Source organism: Ovis aries, chromosome 3 (assembly GCF_016772045.2).
Source record: "Ovis aries strain OAR_USU_Benz2616 breed Rambouillet chromosome 3, ARS-UI_Ramb_v3.0, whole genome shotgun sequence".
Lineage (NCBI taxonomy): Eukaryota > Metazoa > Chordata > Mammalia > Artiodactyla > Bovidae > Ovis > Ovis aries.
In genome coordinates this window covers 164,987,547-165,007,856 of record NC_056056.1, presented here as the reverse complement: position 1 = coordinate 165,007,856, position 20,310 = coordinate 164,987,547, and the positions used below count along the sequence as shown (strand labels likewise).

Here is a 20,310-nt window from a genome sequence, read left to right as displayed (position 1 = left end):
TGCCATAAACAGTATGAAAAGGCAAAAATATGTGACACCAGAAAATGAGCCCCCTAGTTGTAAGGTGTCCTGGTGGAAAAGAGTGGAGGGCAATTACTTATAGCTCCAGAAAGAATGAAGTGGTTGGGCCAAAGCAGAAATGACAGTCAGTTGTGGATGTGCCTGGTGGTCAAAGTAATGTCCAATGCTGTAAAGAACGATGTTGCAGGGAACCTGAAATGTTAGGTCCATGAATCAAGGTAAATTAGATGTGGTCAAGCAGGAGACGGTAAGACTGAACATTGACATCTTAGGAATCAGTAAACTAAAATACACTGGTCATAGAAAATGCCCTTTTTCAATAATTCAAGAGATGACTTTACATGGACATCACCAAATAGTCAGTAATGAAATCAGATTGATTATATTTCTGTTCAGTCAAAGATGGAGAAGCTCTATGCAAGTGCAAGTTGCTCAGTCATATCTGACTCTTTAGGATCACCTGGACTATACAGTCCATGAAATTCTGCAGGCCAGAATATTGGAGAAGCTCTATACAGACAGCAAAAACAAGACCTGGAGCTGACTGTGGCTCAGATCATCAACTCCTTGTATCAAAATTCAGGCTTAAAATAAAGTGGGGAAAACCACTAGACCAGTCAGGTATGACCTAAATCAAGTCCCTTACTATTATACAGTGGAAGTGACAATTCAAGGGATTAGATCTAATAGAGTGCAGAAAAACAATGGATGGAGGTGCATAACATTGTACAGGAGGCAGTGATCAAAACCATCCCAAACGAAAAGAAATGCAAGAAGGCAAAATGGTTGTCTGAGGATGCCTTACAAATAGCTGAGAAAAAAATAAAAAGAAGCAAAAGACAAAGGAGAGAGGAAAAGATATACCCAACTGAATGCAGAGTTCCAAAGAATAGCAAGGAGACATAAGAAGCCTTCTTAAGTGAACAATGAAAAGAAATAGAGGAAAACAATAGAATGGGAAAGACTAGAGATCTCGTCAAGAAAATACAATATTGTAAAGTAATTAGCCCCCAATTAAAATAAATAAATTTATATTAAAAAAATAAAGTGGGGGAAAAAAAGAAAATTGGAAATACCAAGGAAACATTTTGTGCAAAGATAGGCACAATAAAGGACAGAAACAGTATGGACCTAACAAAAGCAGAAGAGATTAAGAAGAGGTGGCAAAACCCTAAAGACTCCACCAGAAAATTACTAGAGCTCATCAATGAATATAGTAAACTTGCAGGATATAAAATCAACACACAGAAATCCCTTGCATTCCTATACACTAATAATGAGAAAGTAGAAAAAGAAATTAAGGAAACAATTCCATTCACCATTGCAACGAAAAGAATAAAATACTTAGGAATATATCTACCTGAAGAAACTAAAGACCTATATATAGAAAACTATAAAACACTGATGAAAGAAATCAAAGAGGACACTAATAGATGGAGAAATATACCATGTTCATGGATCAGAAGAATCAACATAGTGAAAATGAGTATACTACCCAAAGCAATTTAAAAATTCAATGCAATCCCTATCAAGCTACCAGCCACATTTTTCACAGAACTAGAACAAATAATTTCAAGATTTGTATGGAAATACAAAAAACCTCGAATAGCCAAAACAATCTTGAGAAAGAAGAATGGAACTGGAGGAATCAACTTGCCTGACTTCAGGCTCTACTACAAAGCCACAGTCATCAAGACAGTATGGTACTGGCACAAAGACAGACATATACATCAATGGAACAAAATAGAAAGCCCAGAGATAAATCCACACACATATGGACAGCTTATCTTTGACAAAGGAGGCAAGAATATACAATGGAGTAAAGACAATCTCTTTAACAAGTGGTGCTGGGAAAACTGGTCAACCACTTGTAAAAGAATGAAACTAGATCACTTTCTAACACCGCACACAAAAATAAACTCAAAATGGATTAAAGATCTAAATGTAAGACCAGAAACTATAAAACTCCTAGAGGAGAACATAGGCAAAACACTCTCAGACATAAATCACAGTAGGATCCTCTATGATCCACCTCCCAGAATTCTGGAAATAAAAGCAAAAATAAACAAATGGGATCTAATTAAAATTAAAAGCTTCTGCACAACAAAGCAAAATATAAGCAAGGTGAAAAGACAGCCTTCGGAATGGGAGAAAATAATAGCAAATGAAGCAACTGACAAACAACTAATCTCAAAAATATACAAGCAACTTATGCAGCTCAATTCCAGAAAAATAAACGACCCAATCAAAAAATGGGCCAAAGAACTAAATAGACATTTCTCCAAAGAAGACATACGGATGGCTAACAAACACATGAAAAGATGCTCAACATCACTCATTATTAGAGAAATGCAAATCAAAACCACAATGAGGTACCACTTCACACCAGTATAGTGTATTTCTTTTACAAAATAAAAGATTAATCGTATCTCTAAGAAAAATTTCCTGTCTCAATATTTTCACCATCAAACACATAAAATGATTAAGGTTTGGTGATGGTCACTAGATTAAAGCTTTTCTGTATTGAGAATGTAAAAGCTATTATTTCCAACCTCTAAAACACACATTATTATTTAAAAAGCATGTATATAGATAAAAATGACATAAAAGGACAAATAAAAGTTGATTCCAATAGTAGCTAAAGGAGTTTTTGGGAAGAGTCTATAATAAAAAATATAACCTGCTGCTAAAATCATGTTAATAATGTAGACAGATATGGGTAAAAAAGATATGATTTTTTTTCTTAGACATTCTTTTTATATTCACATAATTATAGAGGAAGCTACTATAAAGTTTTCTTCATTGTCAGACACAATTCAGTGGAAACAATTGTAGGCATATGTATATATAAAACACTTAAATCAGAATTTTACCGTGTCAAATCATTTCTTGTTTGAACTTCAATAATCACACACACCAACTAATCCTAATACACAGTGTAAAAGAATTACAAGGCTCACATTACAAAACCATTAGATGCTGGCCCTATGAATGCAATGATGTCTAGTTGTGTTAGACATTGTGAAGATCAGATAGGTCTTAAAGGAAACTTTTTTTTAGTCCTAAATTACCACTGTATTCCATATGTTTTCTTTTACCATTTTCCCTAAATCATACTGTAAGAGGTTTAGTAAAAACAAGTTAATACGGTAAAAATAGACCAAAAGTAGTCATGTACACCTGTGGCAGATTCATGTTGATGTATGGCAAAACCAATACAGTATTGTAAAGTGAAATAAAGTAAAATAAAATAAAATAAATGTATCTGAAAGAAAATATGGTTTTTGAATTTTATTTGTGTGCTCAGGTGCTCAGCCATGTCCAACTCTATGGCCAGATGAACTGTAGCCCTCCACATTCCTGTCCATGGAGTTTTCCAGGCAAGAATACTGGAGCAGGTTGCCAGTTCCTACTCCAGGGGATCTTCCTGATCCACGGATCAAGCCTGCGTCTCTTGGATCCCCTGCATTGGTACATGGATTCTTTACCTCTAGTGCCACCTTTTAGACATATCAATTCTTTTCATCTGTTTGGACTCAAGTAGTCTGCCAAAAACACGTAAAAACTCAAATAGTTTTTCAGAGAAGATATATACATATTTATTCAGAAAAAGTCATCTCTGCCTCAATATTTAATTTTTTTATCATCTTACTGAACAGAGAATGCTGATATTTTATTCTTCTCTGAGTGCATCTCACTCCACTCCTCAGTGACTTATTGTTTTTTATAATCTATTTTTGGCAAATTTGTAAATGTAAATACTTCGTAATTAAAGATTATTTTCAGATTTTTTGACTAGTGTATTGCATTTGCCCATTACAATTTGCTTATATATGTATTGAATATATTTCTAAGTATTACCTACTCTGCCATATAAAATTATTCAACACTTGATCCCATGGCGGCTGGGAGGGGCAACCCCACGTCAAAGGAGTGGTGGCTGTGCGGGCTCAAGAGGGCCTAGAGGAGCCATCCCACATTGAAGGTCAGGAAGGGCAGTGGGAGGAGATACCCCTCATCCAAGGTAGGAGCAGCGGCTGTGCTTTGCTGGAGTAGCCGTGAAGAGATACCCCACGCCCAAGGTAAGAGAAACTCAAGTAAATGGTAGGGGTTGTAAGAGCATCAGAGGGTAGACACACTGAAACCATATTCACAGAAAACTAGTCAATCTAATCACACTAGGACCACAGCCTTCTCTAACTCAATGAAACCAAGCCATGCCTGCGGGCAACCCAAGATGAGTGGGTCATGGTGGAGAGGTCTGACAGACTGTGGTCTACTGTAGAAGGGAATGGCAAACCACTTCAGTATTCTTGCCTTGAGAAGCCCATGAACAGTATTAAAAGGCAAAATGATATGATACTGAAAGAGGTACTCCCCAGGTCATTAGGTGCCCAATATGCTACTGGAGGTCAGTGGAGAAATAACTCCAGAGACAATGAAGGGTTGGAGCCAAAGCAAAAACAATATCCAGCTGTGGATGTGACTGGTGACAGAAGCAAGTAAAGAGCAATAAAGAGCTGTAAAGACCAATATTTCATAGGAAACTGGAATGTCAGGTCCATGAATCAAGGCAAATTGGAAGTGGTCAAACAGGAGATGGCAAGAGTGAACGTCGACATTCTAGGAATCAGAGAACTAAAATGGACTGGAATGGGTGAATTTAACTCAGATGACCATTATATCTACTACTGTGGGCAGGAATCCCTCAGAAGAAAAGGAGTAGCCATCATGGTCAACAAAGGAGTCCGAAATGCAGTACTTGGATGCAATCTCAAAAATGAGAGAATGATCTCTGTTCGTTTCCAAGGCAAACCATTCAATATCACGGTAATCCAACTCTATACCCCAACCAGTAATGCTGAAGAAGCTGAAGTTGAACAGTTCTATGAGGACCTACAAGACCTTTTAGAACTAACACCCAAAAAAGATGTCCTTTTCATTATAGGGGACTGGAATGCAAAAGTAGAAAGTCAAGAAACACCTGGAGTAACAGGCAAATTTGGCCTTGGAATGCAGGATGAAGCAGGGCAAAGACTAATAGACTTTTGCCAAGATAATGCACTGGTCATAGCAAACACCCTCTTCCAACAACACAAGAGAAGACTCTACACATGGACATCACCAGATGGTCAACACCGAAATCAGATTGATTACATTCTTTGCAGCCAAAGATGGAGAAGTTCTATACAGTCAACATAAACAAGACCAGGAGCTGACTGTGGCTCAGATCATGAACTCCTTATTACCAAATTCAGACTGAAATAGAAGAAAACAGGGAAAACCGCTAGACCATTCAGGTATGACCTAAATCAAATCCCTTATGATTATACAGTGGAAGTAAGAAATAGATTTAAGGGCCTATATCTGATAGATAGAGTGCCTGATGAACTACGGATTGGGGCTCGTGACATTGTACAGGGGACAGGGATCAAGACCATCCCCATGGAAAAGAAATGCAAAAAAGCAACATGGCTGTCTGGGGAAGCCTTACAAATAACTGTGAAAAGAAGAGAAGCGAAAAGCCAAGGAGAAAAGGAAAGATATAAGCATCTGAATGCAGAGTTCCAAAGAATAACAAGAAGAGATAAGAAAGCCTTCTTCAGCAATCAATGCAAAAAAAATAGAGGAAAACAATAGAATGGGAAAGAGTAGAGATCTCTTCAAGAAAATTAGAGATACCAAGGGAACATGTCATGCAAAGATGGGCTCGATAAGGACAGAAATGGTATGGACCTAACAGAAGCAGAAGATATTAAGAAGAGATGGCAGGAACATACAGAAGAACTGTACAAAAAGGATCTTCACAACACAGATAATCACGATGGTGTGATCACTCATCTAGAGCAGATATCCTGGAATGTGAAGTCAAGTGGGCCTTAGAAAGCATCACTATGACAAAGCTAGTGGAGGTGATAGAATTCCAGTAAAGCTATTTCAAATGCTGAAAGATGATGCTGTGAAAGTGCTGCACTCAATATGCCAGCAAATTTGGAAAACTTAGCAGTGGCCACAGGACTGGAAAAGGTCAGTTTTCATTCCAATCTCAAAGAAAGGCAATGCCAAAGAACGCTCAAACTACTGCACAATTGCACTCATCTCACAGGCTACTAAAGTGATGCTCAAAATTCTCCAAGCCAGGCTTCAGCGATACGTGGACTGTGAACTTCCAGATGTTCAAGCGGTTTTAGAAAAGGCAGAGGAATCAGAGATCAAATTGCCAACATCTGCTGGATCATGGAAAAAGCAAGAGAGTTCCAGAAAAACATCTATTTCTGCTTTTTTGACTATGCCAAAGCCTTTGACTGTGTGCATCACAATAAACTGTGGACAATTCTGAAAGAGATGGAAATCCCAGAACACCTATCCTGCCCCTTGGGAAATCTGTATGCAGGTCAGGAAGCAACAGCTAGAACTGGACATGGAACAACTGACTGGTTCCAAATAGGAAAAGGAGTACGTCAAGGCTGTATATTGTCACCCTGCTTATTTAACTTATATGCAGAGTACATCATGAGAAATGCTGGACTGGAAGAAGTACGAGCTGGAATCAAGATTGCCAGGAGAAATATCAATAACCTCAGCTATGCAGATGACACCACCCTTATGCAGAAAGTGGAGAGGAACTAAAAGGCCTCTTGATGAAAGTAAAAGAGGAGAGTGAAAAAGTTGGCTTAAAGCTCAACGTTCAGAAAACAAAGATCATGGCATCAGGTCCCATCACTTCATGGGAAATAGAGGGGAAAACAGTGGAAACAGTGTCAGACACGATTATTTTGGGCTCCAAAATCACTGCAGATGGTGACAGCAGCCATGAAATCAAAAGATGCTTACTCCTTGGAAGAAAAGTTATGACCAACCTAGATAGCATATTGAAAAGCAGAGACATTACTTTGCCGACTAGGGTCCATCTAGTCAAGCCTATGGTTTTTCCAGTAGTTATGTATGGATGTGAGAGTTGAACTGTGAAGAAGGCTGAGCACCAAAGAATTGATGCTTTTGAACTGCTGTGTTGGAGAAGACTCTTGAGAGTCCCTTGGGCTGCAAGGAGATGCAACCAGTCCATTCTAAAGGAGATCAACCCTGGGATTTCTTTGGAAGGAACGATGCTAACGCTGAAACTCCAGTACTTTGGCCAGCTCATGCGAAGAGCTGACTCATTGGAGAAGACTCGATGCTGGGAGGGATTGGGGGCAGGAGGAGAAGGGGATGATCGAGGATGAGATGGCTGGATGACATCAACGACTCAATGGACGTGAGTCGGAGTGAACTCCGGGAGTTGGTGATGGACAGGGAGGCCTGGTGTGCTGGGATTCATGGGGTCGCAAAGAGTCAGACATGACTGAGCGACTGAACTGAACTGAACTGAACTGATCCCATGGAGTATTTATACTTTCTTTGCCCCGAAGGAAAATAACTAATAATTATGATGAAATCTTATGAGGATATGATATATAAGAAACCCATTCCCAAAGGATCACAAATTTATGTGTTATACAAGAGTTCTCTCCATGCACTAAATATTTGAAAAAATGTAATTATATATATTTTTTCTTTTTTAATGCTACTTTAAACTATGTCTCCAGAGAATTCAGTTTTGATTCCTCTAATATATTTGCCCTCCCACACATTCATGTTTTGAAATCCTAAATACATAAATAATGGTTTGGAAACAGAAAAAGGAAAAAAAAATCATTCTCATTGGTAATAAAAAGTGACCATGTAAGACAGTGTAAGAATTTAGCCTGTCATAGCAAAGAGTTGTACATCATACTGAATGCACCATTATTAATTCTCTAGACATCATGTTCTGCATGCAATTCCATTTCTATTCTAAAAGCTTCCTTTCATTAGTGTTTGTGTTATTTTTTATTGAGTCTTAAATTGATATTTCCTAATAACTAAACATTCTCCAGTACTTCTGTGTTAAGGGAATATTTATTTATGTCTCTTGCCAGAGTTCCTTGCAACTTGTAGCCCAGTGAATAAATTCTGTCCGAAGAATGTAAATCGAGATACTTTGTGCAAATTCCAGGAATTATTCTTTGATAAACAGTGTTCTCCCTTTTCCTCCTCTCTAGCCTATCTCACTGTTGTTATGCAGATGTAATGGCTAGCTATTTGGCACATTGATGATGAGTAATTACAGTAGGAATGGTGAATAAACAAGATATTAATAGAACTCATCGAGCTTCCTGACAGCATTTCAGGGATATTAGCTTAGAAACTCAAAGACTTCATTGAATATTTTCATCCTACCAGTCTGAACATTTAAAAGGGACAAAAATAAATTTTTGTTTTGTTTTGTTTAAACTGCTGCAATATTTGTCTTTCTCATACCCTACCAAGTCTCTGTTACACACTTCAGTTCTAAACCAACTTTGGATCTGTTGAAAAGTCCCATACATAATTTATACTGTTGACAGCTTCTTGGAGAGCAAATATTTTAATGGAAAATACTCTGTTTTAATTTATCTGAAAATATTTATTTTATTTCCCATTCATTTTTGAAGGGTAGTTTCACTGTACAGAATTCTGGGTTGAAAATGGTTTTTTTTCTTTCAGAGTTCTATAAAGATTACCTTTTGTTTTCTGGCCTCCAGTGTCTGTGAAGAAGTTAGAAATTTTTTATGCAGTTGTTCCCCAGTGTTCATAGTATGTAATTAGTCTTTCTTTTCTAGCCACATTAAATATTTTCTCATTATCTTTGGTGTTTAGTAGTTGGATCATGAGATGCTTAGGTTTTCTATTATACTTGGGATTAGTTTGACTTTTGATTATGTAAATGTATGCTGTTCTTCAAATGCAGGAACTTTGAAGCCATTGGTTCTTCAACATTATTAAATGTTCAAGTTACCCATTCAGTTCCGTTCAGTTCAGTCGCTCAGTAGTGTCCAACTCTTTGCAACCCCATGACTTGCAGCACGCCATACCTCCCTGTCCATCACCAACTCTTGGAGTTCACCCAAACCCATGTCCATCGAGTCAGTGATGCCATCCAGCCATCTCATCCTCTGTCATCCCATTCTCCTCCTGCCCTCAATCTTTCCCAGCATCAGGGTTTTTCCAGTGAGTCAGCTCTTCGCATTAGGTGGCCAAAGTATTGGAGTTTCAGCTTCAACATCAGTCCTTCCAATGAACACCTGGGACTCATCTTCTTTAAGATGGACTGGTGGATCTCCTTGCAGTCTAAGGGACTCTCAAGAGTCTTCTCCAACACCACAGTTCAAAAGAATCAATTCTTTGGCGCTCAGCTTTCTTCACAGTCCAACCCTCACATCCATACATGACCACTGCAAAAACCGTAGGCTTGACTAGAGGGACCTTTGTTGGCAAAGTAATGTCTCTGCTTTTTAATCTGTCTAGGTTGGTCATAACTTTGCTTCCAAGGAGTAAGCATCTTTTAATTTCATGGCTTCAGTCACTATCTGCAGTGATTTTGTAGCCCAGAAAAAGTCAGCCACTGTTGCCACTGTTTCCCCATCTATTTGTCATGAAGTGATGGGACCAGATGCCATGATCTTAGTTTTTTGAATGTTGAGCTTTAAGTCAGCTTCAGGGAAGGCATTGTATAAATTTCTATAACTTCACTGACAATCTTGTCAGAGTTTCTCCTTAAAATTGTTGAATAAAGCAAATTTAAAAAAAGGAAGTAATAAAAGAAGGGAAAGGAAGAGGGAAAATGAAATGATTAAAGTAAAGAGGCAGAAAATAGGGAGTGAAGGAGGGAGAACAATGAGACAGACAGGAATTTGAAGGTAATCTAAGTTGGATCTCAGAATATTACCATTCATACTTTTAATATTGATGTTGGATTTGTAATTAACTTTACTAAAGGTCAACTAATAGAATTGGTGCTACATAGAAAGCTCATCTAGTTCTACTTTATGACTATGCCAAAGCCTTTGACTGTGTGGATCAGAATAAACTGTGGAAAATTCTGAAAGAGATGGGAATACCAGAACACCTGGCCTGCCTCTTGAGAAATCTGTATGCAGGTCAGGAAGCAAAAGTTAGAACTGGACATGGAACAACAGACTGGTTCCAAATAGGAAAAGGAGTACGTCAAGGCTGTATATTGTCACCCTGCTTATTTAACTTATATGCAGAGTACATCATGAGAAATGCTGTACTGGAAGAAACACAAGCTGGAATCAAGCTGCCAGGAGAAATATCAATAACCTCAGATATGCAGATGACACCACCCTTATGGCAGAAAGTGAAAGAGAACTAAAAAGCCTCTTGATGAAAGTGAAAGAGGAGAGTGAAAAAGTTGGCTTAAAGCTCAACATTCAGAAAACAAAGATCATGGCATCTCCCGTCACTTCATGGCAAATAGATAGGGAAACAGTGTCAGAGTTTATTTTTCTGGACTCCAAACTCACTGCAGATGGTGACTGCAGCCATGAAATCAAAAGAGGCTTACTCCTTGGAAGAAAAGTTATGACCAACTTAGATAGCATATTCAAAAGCAGAGACATTACTTTGCCGACTAAGGTCTGTCTAGTCAAGGCTATGATTTTTCCTGTGGTCATGTATGGATGTGAGAGTTGGACTGTGAAGAAGGCTGAGCGCCAAAGAATTGCTGCTTTTGAAGTGTAGTGTTGGAGAAGAGTCTTGAGAGTCCCTTGGACTGCAAGGAGATCCAAGCAATCCATTCTGAAGGAGATCAACCCTGGGATTTCTTTGAAAGGAATGATGCTAAAGGTGAAACTCCAGTACTTTGGCCAGCTCATGCGAAGAGCTGACTCATTGGAAAAGACTCTGATGCTGGGAGGGATTGGGGGCAGAAGAAGAAGGGGGCGACAGAGCATGAGATGGCTTGATGGCATCACTGACTTGATGGACATGAATCTGAGTGAACTCCGGGAGTTGGTGATGGACAGGGAGGCCTGGCATGCTGCGATTCATGGGGTCACAAAGAGTTGTACACGACTGAGTGACTGAACTGACTGAACCGAGAAGGTTCATCAGGTTAGCAAAAATGAAAGTGAAAAGTGAAAGGATTAATTACTCAGTGGTGTCAGACTCTTGCTGCCCCATGTGTTGTAGCCCATCCAAGTCCTCTGTCCATGGAATTCTCCAGGCAAGAATATTGAAATAGTCAAAGGTAATTATGCATTTATTTTATCTTCAATAGTCTTTTTTTGATGTATATCTGAGTTTCTGACCTGTATATCATTTGCCTTTTTCCTAAAGAGTTTTGTTTAACAGGGCAAGTCTGTTGCAAATGGATTCTCTGTTTTTATTTCTCTTAGCCTACTTGAGCTGCTGTAACAAAATATTATAATTTGAGTGGCTTGAACAGCAAACATGTATTTCTCAAAATCCTAGAGGCTGAAAAGTGTAAGATCTAAGTGCTGCAGATTTGGTGTCTAAGGGGTTTCCCAGGTGGCTCAATAGGTAAAGAATCTGCCTGCAAATGCAGGAGATGCAGGAGACTCAGGTTCAATCACTGGGTCAGGAAGATCCCAGAGTAGGAAATGACAGTTCACTCCTGTATTCTTGCTTGGAAAATTTCCTGGACAGAGGAGCCTGGTTGTCTACAGCCCATAACGTTGGAAAGACCTGGATGTGACTGAGCACAGCACAGGACAAGGAGTCCCTGCTACATATTAATAGATTTAATAGTCTTTCCACCATATCCTCACATGGCAGAATGGATCAAGGATGCTCTCCGGGACCTCTTTAAAAGGGCACTAGTCCCATTTATGAGGGTCTCTCCTTATAACATAAACATCACGTTTAAGCCCCACTTCAAAGGTCATTCCACTTGGTATTCGGTTTCAACATATGAATTTTGTTGTTGTTGTTCAGTCACTAGGTTCTGTCTGACCCTGTGACCAGGTGACACAAACATTCCAGTCTGTGGCAGTTTCTCTCAGCAAGCTTTTATTTATTCTTCACCTTTGAAGGATGTTTTACCTGAGTATTACTTTCAAAAATTCAAGTAATTCACTCCCCTCTTGTTGCTTTCAGTTTCTGATGAGAAACTTTAATTCCTATCCAATTTCTCTTTAGAGATTTTTTTTTTTTCCTGGCTTTTTTTCAAGATTTTTCTTTGCCTCCAGTTTTTTGCAGTTTGAATATGTTATGACTAAGTTGTAGTTTTATTTAATTAGTTAGTTTTGGTGGAGGGGGTCGTAGAGGAAGTGAGAAGTGTTTATCCTGTTTGGTCTTGTCTTAAATTCCTAGATCTGAGATTTTGTGTTTGACATTAATGTTGAAAAGTTCTCAGTCATTGTCACTTCAAATATTTTTCTGGCTCTGTTTTTCCTTTGTTCTCCTAGTTTTCCAGTCAAACATGTGTTGCCTGTTTTGAAATTGCCCATTAGTTCTTAGATGCTGGGCTTTTTTTTTTTTTTTTTTTTTGCTTGCTTGTTTTTATCCTTTTTCTCTTTGTTTCAGTTTGGGGATTTTCTATTGACCTATCTTCAAGCTTGCTAAATTTTTCCTTGGCTATGTGTAGGAGACAGGAAGAATAAAAGAAAATCAGGCCCTGGCAAGGGCTGTAAAAGAAATTTATAATTATTGATAAACTGGATGCTATGAGGCATGAGACTCTTGGAACAAGTCCAGAGGGAAGTTTATAATCTTGAAAACAAGATATGATCCTGGGGTCGGAAATCTGACTCCAGACTGTTTCTCAACTGGCCTAGGAGTCACATGTTTTATGTATGTGGTGGAAAATCTATAGATAATATTAGTCTTAGTTACTGATTTGTTTTTGATTACTGTTTCCTAATTACTCAACGGTTAATGATCATTTTGTTCTTTGGCCTTGAAGGCCACATGAGTTATAGTTTAACTCCCCGCATATTCTCTCATTCACGGCTGAAAGTATAATCAGGCTGGCTTGGATTCAGTTTCAGCACCTTCACCTTGGAGTGGTGTTGGTCCCCTGATCCTCGCTTTTCTCTGAATTCTTGTGTCTCGTTTCTCATTCTCTTGCGGTATCGCACTTTCGGAAACCCTGCTTGTCGAGCTAGTCTCGACAGCTATGTTCAGTCTACTAATGAGTTCATAAAAGGCATTCTTTATTTTCACTATGTGTGTATGTGTTTGTTAAGTCGCTTCAGTCTGCAACTCTTTGGACCATAGCCTGCCAGGTTTTTCTAATCCAGGCAAGAGTACTGGCATGGGTTGCTATGCCTTCCTGCAGGCGATCTCGACGCAGGGATTGAACCCACGTCTCATGGTCTCCTGCATTGGCAGGCGGGGTCTTTACCACTAGTGCCACCTGGGAAGCTCTATTTTCACTATACTTTTTTCAATACTGACCTTTTCTTTTGATTCTTTTTTAGAGTTTTCTTCTCTCTGGTTATATTTTCATGGAGTTCTTCCTGTTTATCTAGATTTTCCATTATAGCCTTTAACATATTAATTTTAACATCGGTTCTGTGATTCTGTTTTTGGTGTTTACCTTCCCACTTCCATTTGTAGTTTTTTCCTCCTTTTGGCATGATTTGTAATTTTATGTTGAAGGCAGGAAGTGATCTGTCTAGTAACAGGAACTAAGGTAAATAGGCCTTTAATGTGAGGTATTCTATTGATCTTGCTAGAAGCAAGTTTTATTTAGTGGTTGCTATAGCAGTTGTTGCTAGCAGGTTTGAATTCCTCTAGCATTCTTCATTGTGAATCTTTTGTTGATTTGGGGTTTTCTTAAGCACTCCTCTTCAGAAAGTGTCTGCATCTTGCACTCTTTCAGCTGCAATTCAGTTGTACCAGAGCTCTGTTGATGTGTCAAGCTGTGGGAGAGGGTAAGCATTCTACAATTTTATAATGAAATCTGATTTTATTAGGCCTATTTTATAGGGCTATTATCATCACAGTGTCTCTGGTGATGCAACTTTTTTCCACTTTTAGGCAGGACAAGGGTGGTGGGGGCTAGAGTGTGAGAAATGCCTTTTCATCAGGTGCGATAGTCTTCTGGTAAAGTATTGTGCTGTGAAGAGTAGGCCTTTATATATGGGAAATGCTCTGGTAACATTTCATATAACTCATTTCTGTTCCATTCTAGAGTCAAAAGGGAATCTTTCCTGGCTTTCCACTCTCAAAATTTGATGGAGTCCTAGGAGTAAAACCCACAGCAATCCTTCCCTGCTGCCTAAGAATACAGCTTCTAGGAGATTTTCACTTTTCAGACTACCCCACAGGCATTCCCCTGTAGACATTCAGCGTGTAACAATTTATCAATCTGAAGCATTGAAGCATTCCTGTCAGCTTATGGCTTTGGCTCCAAATAAGCAGGTCTTGGCTCCCTCTCTCTAGATATGGGCCTGTTTCTCCTGTTTTTTTGCTGTGGTGGTTTGCCTTGCTACCTCAGTTCTCTAATAGGTACGAGAAAGCCATTGATCTTAATTTTTTCTGCTTTTTCTGGTAATACAGACGTGAGTGATGACTTCTCAGATCTTTACATGTTGAATTAAAACTGAAAATCTTCCAAGTGTGCTCTGAACCTAATTCTTAACCCTTCATATACTCACATTTATATTAATGTATCTTGATTACGGTTTTATGCCCATTATATAGAAGCACGCTTGACACATTTCAAGCACATGACAAATATATATTCAAGGAAGGAATGAATAAATTTATAAAAAATGAAGGTAAAAGGAGTGCATGATGACTTCAACATAGTGTATTTTGTTGAGAAACTCCTGAGAATGTAGTTAAAGGAGATAGAAAAAAGTCTGTATCCATATTGACATCTCTTTGGTTTATTGTTTACTAACAAACAAAAGATCCTCAGAAAAACTATGCCTATGAATCTGAATGTCTTGGAGAGATTTGCTTACTCTTTAGGATATTTCCTGGAAAAAAAGCCATAATCACTTGCTAGGATAAATAGTTGTTTAATTTTAGTACTATGCTCTATATTGTTAACTTAAAATATAGTGAATATAAAGAATAAAGGAGGTATTTGCATAGTCTATAAATTGCTGATCTGAGCTACAAATGGCTAATCACAAAATGTCCACATGTGTTAAATTTATTTTAAAAATTGCCTATCTCACTGTGACTCCATGGAAGGAAAAAAAAAATATGAGTGCTTCATTCTTCAACAGAAATATAAGGAATGTGAACATTAACAGCACTTTTTTTTTTTTTTGCCTACGTAATTCTATTTATTTACCTTTATGAGAAACACTGGGCTAGAAGAAGCACAAGCTGGAATCAAGATTGCCGAGAGAAATATCAATAACCTCAAATATGCAGATGAAACCACCCTTATGGCAGAAAGTGAAGAGGAACTAAAAAGCCTCTTGATGAAAGTGAAACAGGAGAGTGAAAAAGTTGACTTAAAGCTCAACATTCAGAAAACGAAGATCATGGCATCTGGTCCCATCACTTCATGGAAAATAGATGGGGAAACAATGGAAACAGTGTCAGACTTTATTTTTTGGCCTCCAAAATCTCTGCAGATGGTGACTGCAGCCATGAAATTAAAAGATGCTTACTCCTTGGAAGAAAAGTTGTGGCCAACTTAGATAGCATATTCAAAAGCAGAGATATTACTTTGCCAACAAAGGTCCATCTACTCAAGGCTATGGTATTTCCAGTGGTCATTTATGGATGTGAGAGTTGGACTGTGAAGAAGGTTGAGTGCCAAAGAATTGATGCTTTTAAACTGTGGTGTTGCAGAAGACTCTTGAGAGTCCCTTAGACTGCAAGGAGATCCAACCAGCTCATCCTAAAGGAGACCAGTCCTGGGTGTTCATTGGACAGATTGATGCTGAGGCTGAAATCCAATACTTTCGCCACCTCATGTGGAGAGTTGACTCATTGAAAAAGACTATGATGCTGGGAGGGATTGGGAGCAAGAGGAGAAGGGGACGACAGAGCATGAGATGGCTGAATGGCATCACTGACTCGATGCACATGAGTTTGGGTGGACTCTGGGAGTTGGTGATGGACAGGGAGGCCTGGTGTGCTGCAATTCATGGGGTCGCAAAGAGTCGCACATGACTAAGTGACTGAACTGAACTGAACTGGAGGGTAACAGTTCGTAAGTTTCAGTGTATTTTGGAAACTGATATGTAAATCCACATATTATTGAAAATACATGAAATATTCTAAGAGTGCTTAATGGTAATGGATTTAAATTTAATTATTCTTATTTTTTAAATTGTAGGTGGTCTGAAATTGATTTAAAATGTCACCATTTTAAAATAAGTTTTCTTTATCCCAGGGATGCAAGGATTCTTCAATATCCGCAAATCAATCAATGTAATTCACATTAACAAATTGAAAAATAAAAACCATATGATTATCTCAATAGATGCAGAGAAGGCCTTTGACAAAATTCAACATCCATTTATGATAAAAACTCTCCAGAAAGCAGGAATAGAAGGAACATACCTCAACATAATAAAAGCTATATATGACAAAACCACAGCAAACATTATCCTCAATGGTGAAAAATTGAAAGCATTTCCCCTAAAGTCAGGAACAAGACAAGGGTGTCCACTTTTACCACTACTATTCAACATAGTTCTGGAAGTTTTGGCCACAGCAATCAGAGCAGAAAAAGAAATAAAAGGAATCCAAATTGGAAAAGAAGAAGTAAAACTCTCACTCTTTGCAGATGACATGATCCTCTACATGGAAAACCCTAAAGACTCCACCAGAAAATTACTAGAGCTCATCAATGAATATAGTAAACTTGCAGGATATAAAATCAACACACAGAAATCCCTTGCATTCCTATACACTAATAATGAGAAAGTAGAACAAGAAATTAAGGAAACAATTCCATTCACCATTGCAACGAAAAGAATAAAATGCTTAGGAATATATCTACCTAAAGAAACTAAAGACCTCTATATAGAAAACTATAAAACACTGATGAAAGAAATCAAAGAGGACACTAATAGATGGAGAAATATACCATGTTCATGGATCGGAAGAATCAATATAGTGAAAATGAATATACTACCCAAAGCAATTTACAAATTCAATGCAATCCCTATCAAGCTACCAGCTATATTTTTCACAGAACTAGAACAAATAATTTCACAATTTGTATGGAAATACAAAATACCTTGAATAGCCAAAGCAATCTTGAGAAAGAAGAATGGAACTGGAGGAATCAACTTGCCTGACTTCAGGCTCTACTACAAAGCCACAGTCATCAAGACAGTATGGTACTGGCACAAAGACAGACATAGATCAATGGAACAAAATAGACAGCCCAGAGATAAATCCACACACCTATGGACACCTTATCTTTGACAAAGGAGGCAAGAATATACAGTGGAGTAAAGACAATCTCTTTAACAAGTGGTGCTGGGAAAACTGGTCAACCACTTGTAAAAGAATGAAACTAGATCACTTTCTAACACCGCACACAAAAATAAACTCAAAATGGATTAAAGATCTAAATGTAAGATCAGAAACTATAAAACTCCTAGAGGAGAACATAGGTAAAACACTCTCAGACATAAATCACAGCAGGATCCTCTATGATCCACCTCCCAGAATTCTGGAAATAAAAGCAAAAATAAACAAATGGGATCTAATTAAGATTAAAAGCTTCTGCACAACAAAGCAAAATATAAGCAAGGTGAAAAGACAGCCTTCTGAATGGGAGAAAATAATTGCAAATGAAGCAACTGACAAACAACTAATCTCAAAAATATACAAGCAACTTATGCAGCTCAATTCCAGAAAAATAAACGACCCAATCAAAAAATGGGCCAAAGAACTAAATAGACATTTCTCCAAAGAAGACATACGGATGGCTAACAAACACATGAAAAGATGCTCAACATCACTCATTATTAGGGAAGTGCAAATCAAAACCACAATGAGGTACCACTTCACACCAGTCAGAATGGCTGCGATCCAAAAATCTGCAAGCAATAAATGCTGGAGAGGGTGTGGAGAAAAGGGAACCCTCCTACACTGTTGGTGGGAATGCAGACTAGTACAGCCACTATGGAGAACAGTGTGGAGATTCCTTAAAAAATTGCAAATAGAACTACCTTATGACCCAGCAATCCCACTTCTGGGCATACACACCGAGGAAACCAGAATTGAAAGAGATACACGTACCCCAATGTTCATTGCAGCACTGTTTATAATAGCCAGGACATGGAAGCAACCTAGATGTCCATCAGCAGATGAATGGATGAGAAAGCTGTGGTACATATACACAATGGAGTATTACTCAGCCGTTAAAAAGAATTCATTTGAATCAGTTCTGATGAGATGGATGAAACTGGAGCCGATTATACAGAGTGAAGTAAGCCAGAAAGAAAAACACCAATACAGTATACTAACACATATATATGGAATTTAGGAAGATGGCAATGACGACCCTGTATGAAAGACAGGAAAAAAGACACAGCTGTGTATAATGGACTTTTGGACTCAGAGGGAGAGGGAGAGGGTGGGATGATTTGGTAGAATGGCATTCTAACATGTATAGTATCATGTAAGAATTGAATCGTCAGTCTATGTCTGACACAGTATGCAGCATGCTTGGGGCTGGTGCATGGGGATGACCCAGAGAGATGTTATGGGGAGGGAGGTGGGAGGGGGGTTCATGTTTGGGAACACATGTAAGAATTAAAGATTTTAAAATTAAAAAAATAAAAAACTAAAAAGAAAAAAGAAAGTGAAAAAAAAAAAGCTATTGATTTGAGGTATAAGAGAATAGAACTTGCTTTACCTAGTGATATGTGGGTCTTAGCAGGCTCTCTTGGAATCAGGAGAATTTATCTGTTATCCTTTTTGATGTTCTATTCGATTATTCCTATTACTTTGGAGAATGCAAGGGGATGAAGTTATATGACTTGTTTATACATGTTTCATTTGTTCAAGGTTATGTTTTAATTAATTCAGTCTTTACAGAAACTAAAAGACATGGAAAATTACTTAGAAAATTATTAAATTTTGTGACAAATTATTGTTCAAAAAAATAAAATAAAATAAGTTTTATCATGATTTTGAAAGGGAATTTCCTTTCAGTTTTTAATGTAAATACAAATAAGATTAAATAACTTTCTCTGTATTTATTATATGTATAATATATATAAACACAGTTCCAGTGTATATAGAATGTTACAGAGCTAAAGGAAAGCTAGGTCCAATTTAATTCTGACTTGGGATGATAGATATATTTCTGACTCAAGTGGCTATTGCCATTACAATACAGTTAGTTTTCTCAGAAATTATCCATTAGATTTGGTAAAATGTGTGTAAATACTAGGAAGATGTAATTATATTTTGATACAAAATGCCAGAATTCCCAGAGCCTTAGCTATTCCCTGGAGAAAACTTTATATTTCATAATGTCTCTGGTAAATTTTTATTAATTCATGAGTTTTCATTCTTCTGTAGCTTTGTTGACACTATTTATCCTACATAAAAGGCTTTATTCTACTTCCTACTCTGTCTCCAATGCCCAGCTGAGGATCCATCCTGTCTTTTAACATTCTCTCTTGTTCATCTCCCCAACAGTCCCAAGCCCCAGAAAAATCTTCTCTGCTAGTCTCCAATGCTATATGGTAAACATGAGTCTTATTTACCCTTAAGTTCATGGAGCACTATACACTGCTACATGCACACATGCATCCTGTTTCCTCAAAACATTCAGTTCAGTTCAGTTCAGTTGCTCAGTCATGTCCGACTCTGTGACCCCATGAATCACACCACACCAGGCCTCCCTGTCCATCACCAACTCCCAGAGTTCAATCAAACTCATGTCCATCGAGTGGGTGATGCCATCCAGCCATCCCATCCTCTGTCGTCCCCTTCTCCTCCTGCCCCCAATCCCTCCCAGCATCCCTCAAAACATTGGTAAACTGCAATTCTCTTGGAAAGTGTCTTATACCTTTACAGTGTACAACAGTGAATTCTCCATAGACCTATAAAAATTGGTTAATTAATGTCTGTTATTGATGGTGAAGTCACCAAAGAAGCATAACTGATAATGAAGTCATCAAAGCAGAGGCTTGCTCTCAAGGGATGACATGTTTATACCTAGGAGGATTCATGACATTTAACTTAGTAAGAGCTTATAAAATTCTCAGCCACATAATCAACTTCATTTGATGTGGCTTGACTTTTGATTTACCATATTTTCAGGGCAGTCAGTAATACCTGTAAGTGTCTAAAACCTTGCTCAGACACAGATCATTAGAGTAAAATTTACTAGAGCTTCTCTTTTTTATTCACCTCAGTAAAGATAAATTACATATTTGTTGCCCTGATCCACAGATCAGTTTAAAAGCCAAGAGGTAAATAGAGTTCTTACCTGAAGAGAAATTCAATCTTAATGGT

General features: G+C 38.0%; 1 pseudogene; it reads left to right on the top strand.

The window, feature by feature from the left end:
* The first annotated feature begins 10,761 nt into the window (after positions 1-10,761).
* LOC114113789 (olfactory receptor 6C1-like) overlaps positions 10,762-20,310 on the top strand; it is a 71,458-nt pseudogene continuing 61,909 nt past the window's right edge.